This window comes from Canis lupus, chromosome 2 (genome assembly GCF_003254725.2).
Source record: "Canis lupus dingo isolate Sandy chromosome 2, ASM325472v2, whole genome shotgun sequence".
Taxonomy (NCBI): Eukaryota; Metazoa; Chordata; class Mammalia; order Carnivora; family Canidae; genus Canis; species Canis lupus.
In genome coordinates this window covers 23,718,742-23,731,545 of record NC_064244.1, presented here as the reverse complement: position 1 = coordinate 23,731,545, position 12,804 = coordinate 23,718,742, and the positions used below count along the sequence as shown (strand labels likewise).

The window sequence follows — 12,804 nt, the reverse complement described above, 5'->3', positions numbered from 1 at the left end:
GCTTGAGCCACTCAGTCTGTTTCCACTTCCCCCTGGATCTCCTCTGTCGTGCTGGATCTTGCAAAGCTGGGAGAGGCACCCACTCCTTGGGCTGGGGGGCGGCCCTGGTACCTGGTCTACCAGCCATACCGAGTTGCAAGGGAGTGTTCTCAAAAGAAAAATGCTCCATGGGGAAACAAGAACTTGTAACTTCTTCAAAATTTTCATCACAAGTTTTTGCCCTAGCACATGAAACTTGGGTTTGACCCCATCCATCTTCTTCCTGGAAGGTGGAGTGGGAGGTAAGGAGTCAAGAGTACCAGTGAGCATGCTTTGGACTGGATGTCCTTGTTTCCCCCAAATTCATGTGTTGAGGTCTAATGCCCGGGGTGATTGTATCAGGAGGGCCTTTGGGAGGTGGAACCGTCCTATGGTGGTGCCCTTATAAAAGAGAGTTCCTTCACCCCTTTTGTCACATGAGGACATGGTGAGAAGACGGCCGCCCATGACCCAGGAAGCTCTCATCAGACACCAAATCTGCCGGCGTATGGATCCTGGACTTAAAGCCTCCAGAACAGAACTGCGAAAAATAGATGCTTGTTGTCTACAAGCCACCCAGCTGATGGTATTTTTGTTAGAGCAATCCAGACAGAGATAGGGTGGGGAGGGGAGGGCTTGAGCAGCCAGCTGCCTCCCAGTGTAGAGTTGTAGCAAAAAGAGCTGCTTTGCCTCAGGAAAACAGTCATGTAGTCACTTCAAAAGAAACCAAACATTGGACAGGAAAAAAAAAAATGTGATGCTTGGTTCAAAACCTTGGATGTTCAGGGCACCTGGGCGGCTCAGCTGGTTAAGTGTCTGCCTTCGACTCAGGTCATGATACCAAGGTCCTGGGATCGAGCCCTGGGTTGAGCTCCCTGCTCAACAAGGAGTTCACATCTCTCTCTCTCTGCCCGTCCCCTTGCCCCCCTGCTCATGCTCTGTCTCTCCTTCAAATAAATAAAATCTTAAAAAAAAAAAAAAAAACAACTCTTGGATATTTGGTTGCACAAGACACTAAGCAGTGAGAAGCATAAGGGCAGTGACTATGTCTTACTCATCATTGTGTTTTGAAACACATTGCCTGGCACTCGATAGGGTTGTTAAATAAATGAAGGAAAAATACAGTGGAATCAAAGAAAAAAAAGCAGGCGCTATGGCAAGGTCAGAGAGCACGTACTTGTGAAGAGGTTATCATGGGCAGGTCTTTCTTTTGTCTTTGGCTGGCAGGATTATCACCCGTTTCATACTTTCGGGTCTTTAAGGATGTTAATGAAGAGAACATAAAAAAATGTGTTCCGTGTCTGAATCATCTTTTCCAAACAAAAGGAAACTTATTTTTCCTGCAGTTACTTTTTCTGAAATCTGGCCTTGCACCGCGCTGCCATCCACAGGTCCACAGCATGAGCCCATGTGTTCTGAATGCATCAAACTTAAAGAAATCCACACTTGGCAGATTTTTTGGTCCTGACAGGTCCTTCCTAGGAAAATCTCAGTGGCACACGTTGGGCTATAGGCTATTCAAAGGTGGTTTCAGATCCTGGGTTCTAGCAATCCAATTATAGTTAGCCAACAACCTACAGAAGAAGGGCAGGAGATCAGCTACGTCAACCCTGTTACCATGAGGCTGGCTTTGGCATTTATTTCTCTGGAGCTTGCAATCTGCCATGATCAGACGTAGTGTGTTTGAGCTCCTAGCTTCCAGAAACAAAAGAGATTAACCACCATTTAAGAAAAGAATTCCACCCATTGCTGGGCCAAGGAAGGTGTTTCTTCATGTCAGCGAAAGCATCATTGGGAGCCATCACTGGTGCCTAATTTTCTCTCGAAACCTGCAATTACTTTTTTTTTTTTTTTCTTGTTCAGGTTGACCCACCAAATTTAAGCCACTCCAGAGGGGTCTATCCCCTCTCCTCTTAAATATAGATAGATAGATATTTCATTTTTAATGCTCTCTTCCAGGTTTTTTGACAGGTTATGCATATGCTAATAGAAATAAGCTTATTATTTGAAGCACAGAGCTGCTTGTCACCGAAGCTTCATTAACACCGTTATCACCACCTGACATTTATCTTATAATTTTCTAGAGCTGACTGTTGTGTCTCCATGGAAACCCAAATTGCAATTGAAACAAGTACGGTAATAAAGGCATCCACCGAGATTGACAGCATGCAAAGCCTGGTTACATTTGTGTCTGGTTCCTTCAGTGGCTACAGCTGGAGAGGGGGAATGTGCACTTTGGGTGTTTAGAATTAACTCTGTCGCTTCACGTGTGTCATACCTGACTCTGCGTACGTGGCAAGTTTACCATTAATGTCGTGGGTCCTGATGTTAGTAATTAGGTCACTCATTCTTATTGGAATCATCCCAAGGCATTGTGAATATTGGATGTGAAATTAACCATGATCCTATGTGGATCCATAAGGAAATTCTTCAGGGATGACTCTGACATGGTGAAGTGTTGGTCCGGCCTTAGGATGGATTCCTTTCCAGGCACGGGGGGCGCCCCCTGACTTGAACTGTCTTCTCCTGCCTTGATATCGAGGAACCTGTGCTCTTTTAAGATCATGACTTCACATCAATTTGGTTGATGCCTCAAAGCGAAGAGTCATGAAACTGGAGTGGGTCCAGAGTGAATTAATCTGAAATTAATTTGATTCTGAAAGACTCCATCTGGCTGTGTTTGGGAAAGGCAGTTAGACAGATACATAAACAAATGATCATCTGTATTCATTGTGCCAGATGTAGTGTCAAAAAATGAAGAAATGGCTTTAAAAAAAAGTCAACTATGGGGAATTTTGATATAATGATATTCAGCCTCTTAGAATAACAGCTATTATAATTTAGCACAAAATCCTATTTTTATTCTTATTTGTTTAGGGGGTTAGATCCGTTGGTGTGTTTTTAAAGAAATAAGCAAATTAAACGTCAAAGCCTGTTTTAATTGGTGATTGAAGATGCTCCATGGAATCTGTGACATGCTGGGGGAGGGGGACTTATAGATTCCTGAGTCAAAATGTGGTGTTTGGTATTGATTTCATCTTAAGATCTGATGTCGGGATTCGAAAACTAGCAAAGTAGAATGTCATCTGGACTTTGCCTTTTGATACGTAATTTTGTAGCATGACCAACTGGCGTGTTCATATCATAGGGAAACATACCCAAGGAGCTGACGTGCATGGAATTCTGGAAGTCGTCCTTGAGTAATGATACAGACTTGGCAGTGTTTTTCCATTACTTTTGCAAATTTCTTTAAGCAGACTATCAGCGGGGCGAACGTCTTGGATTGCTATCTAGGAACTCACTGCAATCTCTATAGATAGAGCCTCTTGTTGCCTTTTCTTATGCTGGGACAGAAACCTTCTAGAAAATTCATGATTAGTTCCTTGAATGGTTTCACAGGCATCTAGTATGGGCCCTTTATTTCCAATTTTCAGACCCCAATTGTGATGTCCTGAAGAGAAAGAATTAAAAGTTTACTTCTTGATCAGTGAACAAACATAATTTACTTTAGAAAAACAAAATCCCCAAAGGGAGCAGCTTCTCTCTCCCCAGATTCCCACCCACCTCCCTCACTTGTCCCAGCCAAATGCAACAAGAGCCGTGATAACAAGCTGGTAAAAATAGAACAGACAACGTAGAGAAATTAAACCCTGCCCCCCCCCCGAAAGCTGAAGCGTCTTAGCAGAATCGGTTGCAGTTGCTGCATTTCATGACCGCAAATGAGATGGTACCCAGATCGTGAATTTTGATGCACACAGTGTGTTAGGATGAGAGAGTAAAGTCTCAGGTACCTGGAGCCCCTTGGGGGATGAGTCAGCCTTATTAGCTAAGTTTGCACTAGAGTTGAAAGCCTATCCTTTAAGGCACTGGTTCTTTATTGTCTCATTTTGAAGGAATCCTTCTTAACAATGAATTATATATTTCCCTGCCTTCTTACACAGCGTTACTGAGCATAATGTGACCCTTTCGATGAGACAAGATTGCCATTTTACACATTAATTATTCCGCTGTGCAGCTGTCCTTGGGAACTCCGGAGAACAGAAGTCATCCCCGGCTCTGAGTGGGCTTTCCACTGCTGTGCCCCTTCAGATGCGTCTGGCGGCTGTCACTCCATGGGCCACCTATCGCAATCCCTCTCATTTGCTACTTGCAGTCTCCTGTGGGTTTGAAAGGCAGATGATCAAGGCCTGTGAAGAACCAGCGTAAAGCCCAAGAAATCTTTTGAGGAATGGATTGAGAAGCTCCCCCAAAGAATTTGAAGAACATAAATATCAGGGCAGGAACTTTTCGACAAACGTTTTGACTGCTCTGAGATCTTTTTTCTTCCTGAATCCTCTTGCTGGCATTTCACAAGACGTGGGAGTTTGAAGGCATTACCCCCCAAAAAAGAAATACATCTGAACCTAACAAAGTGTGAGTCCGGAGAAACACATTCCTCCCCCCAAAAGTGGATGCTGCTTTGTGATCTGAAACTGTCACTAATATGACGCAATTAGTTCCTCTAGATACTACTGTCAGCTTCAGATTTTCCAGATCACTGGAAGGAAACAGTGGCATCGCTAATCGCCAGCACATTTATATCTAGCCTTCTACTGCTGGCTGCATCCCTTAGACTGGCATTCATTTTCACTAGTACTCCTTGATTACACACCATTTATGACCGAGGAAGGGAAGGCCAACTGCAGGTTGAGGAGAGACCAGCCTGAGATTCAATTTTGCCATTGATAAATGGTAAACTGAATAATGAATGGACACATAATCAATATTTAACGGAAGGGTAGATAGAGTTCTGAATTCAGGGCAAGCGCAAAGGTCAGTGAAGTCTTTGTCCTCTCGTCCGCAGTAGGAGAGCCCCTACTCTCCTACTGAATGGTTTTTGCCATGGTTTTATCACCAGAATAGCCAGAATGAGGACAGTGGCAGTGCTGGGGCAAGTGGACCCAGCGGGCATTTCGAGAAAAATAGGCATGACTCAGTAACTCATTGGTAATAGGTGTATCGACCCTCAGATTCAATAGAACAGTGCCAGATGGGATAACACGGTTCTTTATAATCATGCTTCTTTATAATTGCATAACATGTGACTTAAATTTTACAACTTTAGAGCCTTCTTGCTATATTAAATCTCTTTATTCAGAAAATATGTGTTAGGGACACAGTGAGACTCCCCAGGCACCGTGCTCACCTTCCGTATGAGGCCTTCTCTCCCCATCTTATTTAGAATCGCACCCCTCCACCCACCCAACGCTCCCCGTCTCCATCCTGGGCTTCATTTTCTCCATTGAGATGACTGACCTCTGTCTAATCTCTGGGAAGCTCACTTCTTTGGCCATTTGGCCATATTATGCTCCCCCCCCCTCCACTGCCCCACCATAGAAATAAGCTCCATAAAGGTTGTTTTACCTCATTTTATTCTTTACTGTCTCTCCAGCACCTTGAAGAATGCCTGGATTGTGGGGGTCATTTTATAAATACCTATGGAATTAATGATTGAGCAAGACATCCCTGTCATTGAGAATTTCACGATCTCACCATGCACCTGACTGGGGGGCTCAGTGAATTACTGCCTCCGTGGGTTCAGCTGTCAGAGAAGGGGAGAGGGCTGCGCTGGCAGGAAATCTGCATGATGTGTGTCTTTGCATAAGCCGCTGCTCCTGGTCTCAGATTTGGGTCAGGGGAGGAGGCAGTTGGAGCCCATAAGAAAAACAGGGAAGCCACACGTGAGACCAAACCAGAGGAAAGGAAGACAGGAAGGGATTACTGTTCGGTGTGTGGAGCTCGAGGTGGGGGCAGAGCCTTCTGTTGGCTGCAGGTGACGGAGAGCAGATTTGGAGGGTCGATGGAACCAGGAGGGAAGGGATTGCCCCACATGGGGTAGTGAACGATGAGAGCAGGCTTGCTGCAGGCCCGAGTACAGAATGGGCATCTGATGCTAATCCGGGCAGTGGTTGCCCATACACCTACCCCTTCCCATCAGTCCAGCTCATGACTCTAATAAAACAAAATTCTTAGAGTAAAAAAATAAATAAATAAAAATAAAAATTAAAATAAAATAAAAATAAAATAAAAAGGGGGGCTGCCCTGGTGGCTCAGTGGTTTAGCACTGCCTTCGGCCCAGGGTGTGATCCTGGAGACCTGGGATCAAGTCCTGCGTCAGGCTCCCTGCGTGGGGCCTGCTTCTCCCTCTGCCTGTGTCTTGGCCTCTCTTTCTCTCTGTGTCTATCATGAATAAATAAATTTTTAAAAAATCTTTTTTTAAGAAAAGGGCTTCTGTGGATACCAGTAAGCCCCTACTTTAGGGCATTGCAAGTGTAGATGGGCAGACAGGCCTGTGCCTCCCAGCCCGAGGCAGGGGGCAGTGCACTGACGGCCAGCCCCTCTTGGGTCAGCTCCAGCGGGGACGGTCCCCTGTGTCAAGTGCAAGCAAGCTTGTGGGCGGAAGGGGCGCTGGGGCTGCTCTCTATCAAGTCTTAGCCCCCCACGGTGAGCTTTTTTCTTTGAAACCCACTGCAATGGTACAGCTCCTCCTCCTCCTTTGCCTCTGATTTTCTCATATCCCACGTAAAGCTTTGACCCTCCGGATGAAGCATGTGTGGGATGTCGCGTGTGGGTCCCCGTGGCCAAGTCAGCCCCTTGCTGCAGGCTTCCTGCGGCCCCTTGTGCATCACTCTATTCTGGGCTTTGTGTTTTGGTTTCACGTTGTGCACCCTCTTTTCCTTGGCTGCGAGTGGCTTCGGGGCATCAGTGACCTATTTTGCAACCCTTCCTTCAAATCTAGCACCGTGCCTGACATAAAGCAAGTCTCCCATAACTGGGTAATCGGAAGGCAAGGAAGAATGAGAGGTTCTGCACAAGAATAAGCTTCAAGGGGGTTTAACAGAAACCAGCAAAGGAGAGGCATCCGCTTTCACCAGCAGTGTGTCTTTGGGGAGTGGAGACTGTTGTCAGCCGCCCCGATGGCTTCGTCTTGCATAAATAACTCCTGGCCAAACAGTGTAGCCAGAGGTGGAAGCAGGAGTCACGCGCCTCCAGCAGCACAGGTGGCTGGGACCTAGGGACGGGGCACGGGACAGAGTGTCAGTGCTGTTTGCTCCCCTCAAGGTGGGTGTCTCTTATTTGCACCATTTGCTGCCAGCAGGTGAATACAGGAGACCTTTTAGGTGAAGATCCGCCTTCAGTATGGGGAGAGCCCCCCACTCTTATCTCCGTTTCATACTGATTCACATTTCGCTTCCTTGATGGGACCAAAGCAGCATCTCCCCCGTCGTCCAGGAGGACCATTTACAGTTACTTGCCCAAGCAGACAGGTGAATTCTGCAGCACCGGGCTGTGGGCAGGTAGATGGGACAGAGAGGGGACCTGGAAGGGCCGTGTGCCCAAACCCCCCCCTCGCCCCGATCCATCTTCCCATCCACAAAGTGGGGGCAGTGGTACTGACCTCAGCCTTTGGGGGGCGAGGATTAATCAATGTGAGCTCCTGGAGGACTTTGCAAATGTGAAGCCCGATATAAATCTTACCTGTGACTATTATTTCCCTGTTGCCATTTCTAAAAGTTCATCTGAAAAACCCTCTCCCTATGCAAATGCCTTCTGCTCTGCTCTGCTCTGAAGTCCACTGAACTATTTCTGATAAATCACTGAGCGAAATGAGTTCCCTGGGCAGGGGCCATCCGCAGCCGACGCCTCACTGCCTTCCCAGCGAGGGTTATTACATGTTCAGACTCCAGGTACCCCCTGGATGCCTCCACATTTGCTTCTTTGTGGGGGTTTTCCAGCTATCTGCTTTTTACTAGCAGTCAAGTAGAGATACAGTAATAAGGTTTCCCTTTCCCTTGGTGAGTCCACATGTGTGTGTTGTGTGGCCTTTTCTGCGGGAGTCACTTCCTACGAGTCAGGGTTACATTTCGCCCTGGTAAACAAACGTGGAGCTTTTAGACCTCCCTCCAAATACAATCCAACACCAACTCCGGCAATCCAGCAGGATGCCCATCACAAGTGTGCTCTTTCCTAGTCATCTGTGAATGAAATCGATACGTCCCGTGCATTCCTAATAAATTATCTGGTTTTTTCCCCCACTTTGTCAAAGCACAGAGATGAACCTATTCCATGTTTGTTTACTTATAGGAAGCTTGAACTTGGCTTCAGGGGAGCACAAATTTATTTGCAATTGGGCCATTTGGAGAAAGGCTTTGTCTCCTTCGGTGACTTAGGGTATGATTTGTTCCAGTTAATCTTCTGTGAGTTCACCAGCTGACCTCCAGATGTCTTACCTCGGGGATTTGGGAACCGGTGTGGCCTGGGCTCCCAAAGCTTTGGTGACCAGCGGTAACAGTACCTTCCAGGTAAATAGAGGAAATGCCAGTGGTTTTGTCGTCTTGTTGGCGAGACAGCAGACCTCCAGAGAGTTTTTTTCACATTTCCCAAGACCATTCAGCAGCTCGGAATCATCCCACTGCAATTAAGACGTAGCCATGTCAGTCCAGTGGCAAAGGTGCTCTCTGGAAAGTGGCCACAGAAGACGGACATTTCCCTCGTGATGACCCCGAAACAGTACATTTTCCAAATGATGTGCAATTCCCAGAGCTTGAGGTTAGATGACAAGTGATTCTTTTCTCCCAAGTGAGAGACCATGGAAGGTTTAGAAGTAGAGGCTTGTGACTTCTGTCTGCGTCTCTGCCGGGTTGTCCGTGGAGCAGGGCAGGAAGTAGCTGGTGCTGGACCCTGGGTGCCCCATTGCCAGTCGGTGGAGGAGCGAATTCTGTTTTAAAATAATAAGCAACAGCAACCTGGACAATGTAGGAGATTGTAACACTACTGAGCTTCCTGGCCTTCCCGGTGTTGCCCATGACCGCCGGAAGGTACCAGGCTCATCGCCAGCTTCCCTCTGCCTTTGCCCGATGCGGCTCAGTCTTGGACAATTTCCTGCGATCACCAAACAAAGCCTGTTTCTCCATGTGCTATTACTTAAGTACGAGTGATATTTAAAAAAAAAAAAAAAGATTCCCAGGCCCTTTGAAAGAGTGTCCTGTCCTCTGAAATGATGGGACTGCATTTGGGATATTAGGAAGAATTGGCACAAATTGAGAGAGATGATGCTCTGGTAGCAGCACCGAGTCATCAGCCATCCAGCAGCTCGGTCTGAGCCTGCAGGCTGCACTGCTCGGTGTAGGTGACACCTTGTCAGCTCCCTAGCCTCTGCCTTAGTCACCTGTGAGCCCCAGGGGACTGCATCAGGCACAGGGAATCACCCCCAGGCTGCAGGCAGCTGGTCATATTACCTAAATTATCTTCTCCATACATCATCATCTGGACCCAAAGCAGAGTCGCAGGCTTACGGAAGAGTCAGATGAGAACTGTTGTATTTTTGTTCTGCAAGGAAATCGAGGTACAGAGTGGTTTCCTGGTTTACCTGAGACCCCACGGCTAATTTATCGCTGAGCCAAGATGAGAACCCAGGCCATCCAGCCCATTATCTCACAGACTTGCTGTCAAGTGCCTCCAGCATTGGTGTCGTTATTCTTGTTTTCCCAAAAACCCCTGATGAAATAATATTCTAGTGAATCTCAACTCCCACTAGTTTTGTTTTTTAAAAAGTATATTTGCAGCTAGAGGATTTTAATTCAAGTTAAAATTAAAAATTGTTTTTCAGTTGCACTAAGCCTGTTTCAAGTGTTTAGTAGCCACTTGTAACTATTGGCTACCGTGTTGGGTTATGCAGTTACAGAACATTTCTATTACTGGCCAGGGTTGGGCAACATGGATACAGGATATTCTAGAAAACAAAGATAAGGTGGAATGAAAGGGATAGGAACAGTACGATTGTTGATAAACCATCAGGGAGATTAGCTATCTTTATACAAAATTTTTCTAAGACAAGCCATCCTTTTGTGTTGTTTTGGGATATCTTCTGAAGGGGCATTTTATGTCTTTTTTTTTTTAAACATTAGTACAGTTACTTATGGCCACATATTTCTTATACCCATTTTGTAGTTTGTTATTCTTCTTTTCCTCTAGATGAATGGACATGGAATGCAGAAAGTTATTTTCCAAGCAACAGTATGACAGAAGAGAACTCTCAGTTCTTTCCTCATCACTCCCCAAAAGAGAAACCTGCAATTCACTGGGCCTTAGAAAAGCTTATTGTTGTGGAATTAATAACAATAATATGTTGAATCAATTATTGCAATTTTTATAATATTTGACTGCTTAGAGGAAGTGCAGAAGATTTTGCATATCCTCTGTTGATCTAGTTTTCTTTACACAAAAATAGAGTAGGGAAGTAGGTCAGTGCCTGTGCTAAAAGCAAAAAGTAAGTGCACTCATTTTTTTTCCCCAAACATCATTATATTTTCGTCTTGGCTCTGAGGCTGATACCACCATTGCCCGCTGGCTTGGTGCTCTCTAACTTGTGGTCCGATTCCATATGGCATCTGTCCTAGAGGAGCCTTACATTTGGCTCCCCGCCAAGAGCAAAAGCAGAATTGGCGCTCAGCATCTTGTAGTTTGTAGGTGAGGTGCCAGCAGAGACGTATGTGCTTTTGTCGGGTGCCTGCAAGTGGCCACTGAGTCTCCAGGAAACCTCACCCTCGAGAAACCCAGTGTAGGGGATTCTAAGCCCTGACAATTGGCCTTTACATCTTAATGGGTCCAGACTCCGCAGACGCCTCTTCTTAGGGGTGTGATGTTGGAAACGTCACTTCACCTCCAAGACTCGCAGTGGCGTCGTTTCCAACACGGGGACTGATAGTGTCAACTTTGTGGGGCTCTTGCATTATTGTATGTCAAGTAGCTGGCAACATTTTCTGGCAAAGTGTAGGCTCTCAATAAATATCTGAATTTGAATCTAATTCCTGCACTGCACTGGGTGCTAAAGGTGGCTAGGGAATACAGAGAAGTGAGCTAGTCTAATTTTCTAAGCCTGAGGTCAGATTCTAGTAAATAGATGATCTTACTGAGATTCGGGTTATCTGTTCCCATAATTACCCCTCTGTGAAGAGCACATTGGCTCTCTGTGGCCTCTGGCAAGTACCCCCGAAGGTTTAACTGTTGGACACATAATTTCTGGCTTCCTTAGAAGTGTCAGCGCGTACAGCCTCATGAGGACAAAAGAAGTCAGTAAGTCTCTGCTAAAAACAGGCATCAGCCAGGAAGAAAGCTGGGAGGCCAAAGGAGGAGGGGCTTGCCTGCATTAGAGCGAAGTTAACCAGTCTGCCGCGGTACTGTTAGGATCTAGGCGTGGGATTCAGCCCTGTGGGGTCGGTCGGTGGGGTTAGAGCCCCCTGTCCTGCACAGCAGCTTTTGATTGAGATGTGCTGCTGTGGGAGTTTGTGTCAACCAGACATTGTTGGATTTACGTAAGGGATTGTCATGCCCTTAGCATTTGATGATAATCTTTGGAACAGTTGTTTGCAGAATGGCAAGTAGATGGGAAATGATGCGTAGATGTGGATGAGAGGTGCTCATTGATGTCACCCTGTGGGGAGAGGGAGGAAGGGGATCTGTGGAGATGGAGATGCTGTTGTGTGATTAGGGAGAAAAATGTGCGTTTTAACATAGTCTTAATGGAGTTTCAAGTTCAGCCCTTGGCCCTCTCCTTTCTGTAGATAGTAGAAGGGTGCGTGCGTGTGTGAGCATGCACACGTGTGTGTGTTTTAGTGCTCCTTTTCTTCGGCAGTGTGATTCTAGGGACCCAGTAGGATTTGCTCTTCACCTATCTTTTCTTAGATGCACTTGCTCACTCTCAGCCCAAGGGAGGCCTGACACAGTGTTTTGTTCGACCACGTGACGGATTAGGAATATTTTGTGCTTTGGAGACCATTGGGCCTAGGGTTTGAATTCTACTTCTACAATGTGTAAGCCAGTGATCTTAAGAGAGGAGCTTAATTCTTAGATGTTTGCATCTGGAAAATAATACTTTCTCATAGGGTTGTTACAAGGATTAGAAATAATGAGCGTAAAAGCACCACACCCGGTATCTGGCATGTAAGCCCTCGCTGAAAGATAGGCATGATTATTTAGGATATGAACTGTGTTTGAGTCTCCACTATGAAAAATTTTGGATTGAAAGGAAGATTTGTAATGGTCACTCGTGTCGAGGGCATCACAAGTGCAAAGGAGAGATTTAACAGCGGAAAAAGCTAACACTCCTTAGACACTTATTCTGGGCTGTGCTCTGGAACAAGCACCCGACTCTGTGACATGGCAACTGTTGCTCCCACTTACCAGATGAAGAGTTTAAGGCTCAGAGTGGCACAGTTGGGAAGTGGTGATGCCGGAATTGAGAGCCCATGTCCCCAGCCGTGACAGCCCACCGCCTCAGGATGATCGGAGGTCTGCAGGCATCCCTGCAGGATGGCTGATGGGGAAGGGTTATGAATATGCACTTCCCAACATAAAGAGCACAGGCTAGAGGCACAAACCCTCTTGTCAGCTTCCCTTCCTTTGGGTGCCTCCATGAGTACTTTTTTGAGGAAACGAAAAAGCCCTCCCCCCACCCCTGGGAGGGGTGGGCAAGACAATGATGGGATGCTTGCTGTATTCTGAGCTCAGACATCAGGACTAGTGTCCCATCCCTGACTCCTCCATTGTATTAACTGGGCTCTGCACAGACAAGATGCAACACCCCATTTTTGGAACTTCCGTTCCCTGTTAGCTGAGACCTGTGGCAATGCCTTCCTCGTTTCGTCCTAGCTGATTGTCAGCAGCAGTAACCACAGTCCTTCCTGCCCCAGAAATACATCTTGCCACACTCTCTGCTCTCAGGGAGCTGTGAGCCCTGCTTCTGTT

The 12,804-nt window shown here is 46.4% G+C and overlaps 1 protein-coding gene across 13 annotated transcripts in view; it reads left to right on the top strand.

Annotated features, from left to right (window-relative positions):
* Positions 1–12,804, top strand: part of CELF2 (CUGBP Elav-like family member 2) — an 815,728-nt gene that overhangs the window by 638,953 nt on the left and 163,971 nt on the right. Inside the window, exon 2 of one of the 13 annotated variants that reach the window (XM_049100946.1) lies at positions 3,960–4,431. The exons of the other annotated variants lie outside the window; for them this stretch is intronic. The gene's annotated coding sequence lies outside the window, so the exon portion shown is untranslated. The remainder of the gene's footprint in view (positions 1–3,959; positions 4,432–12,804) is intronic. 13 annotated transcript variants of the gene reach the window in all.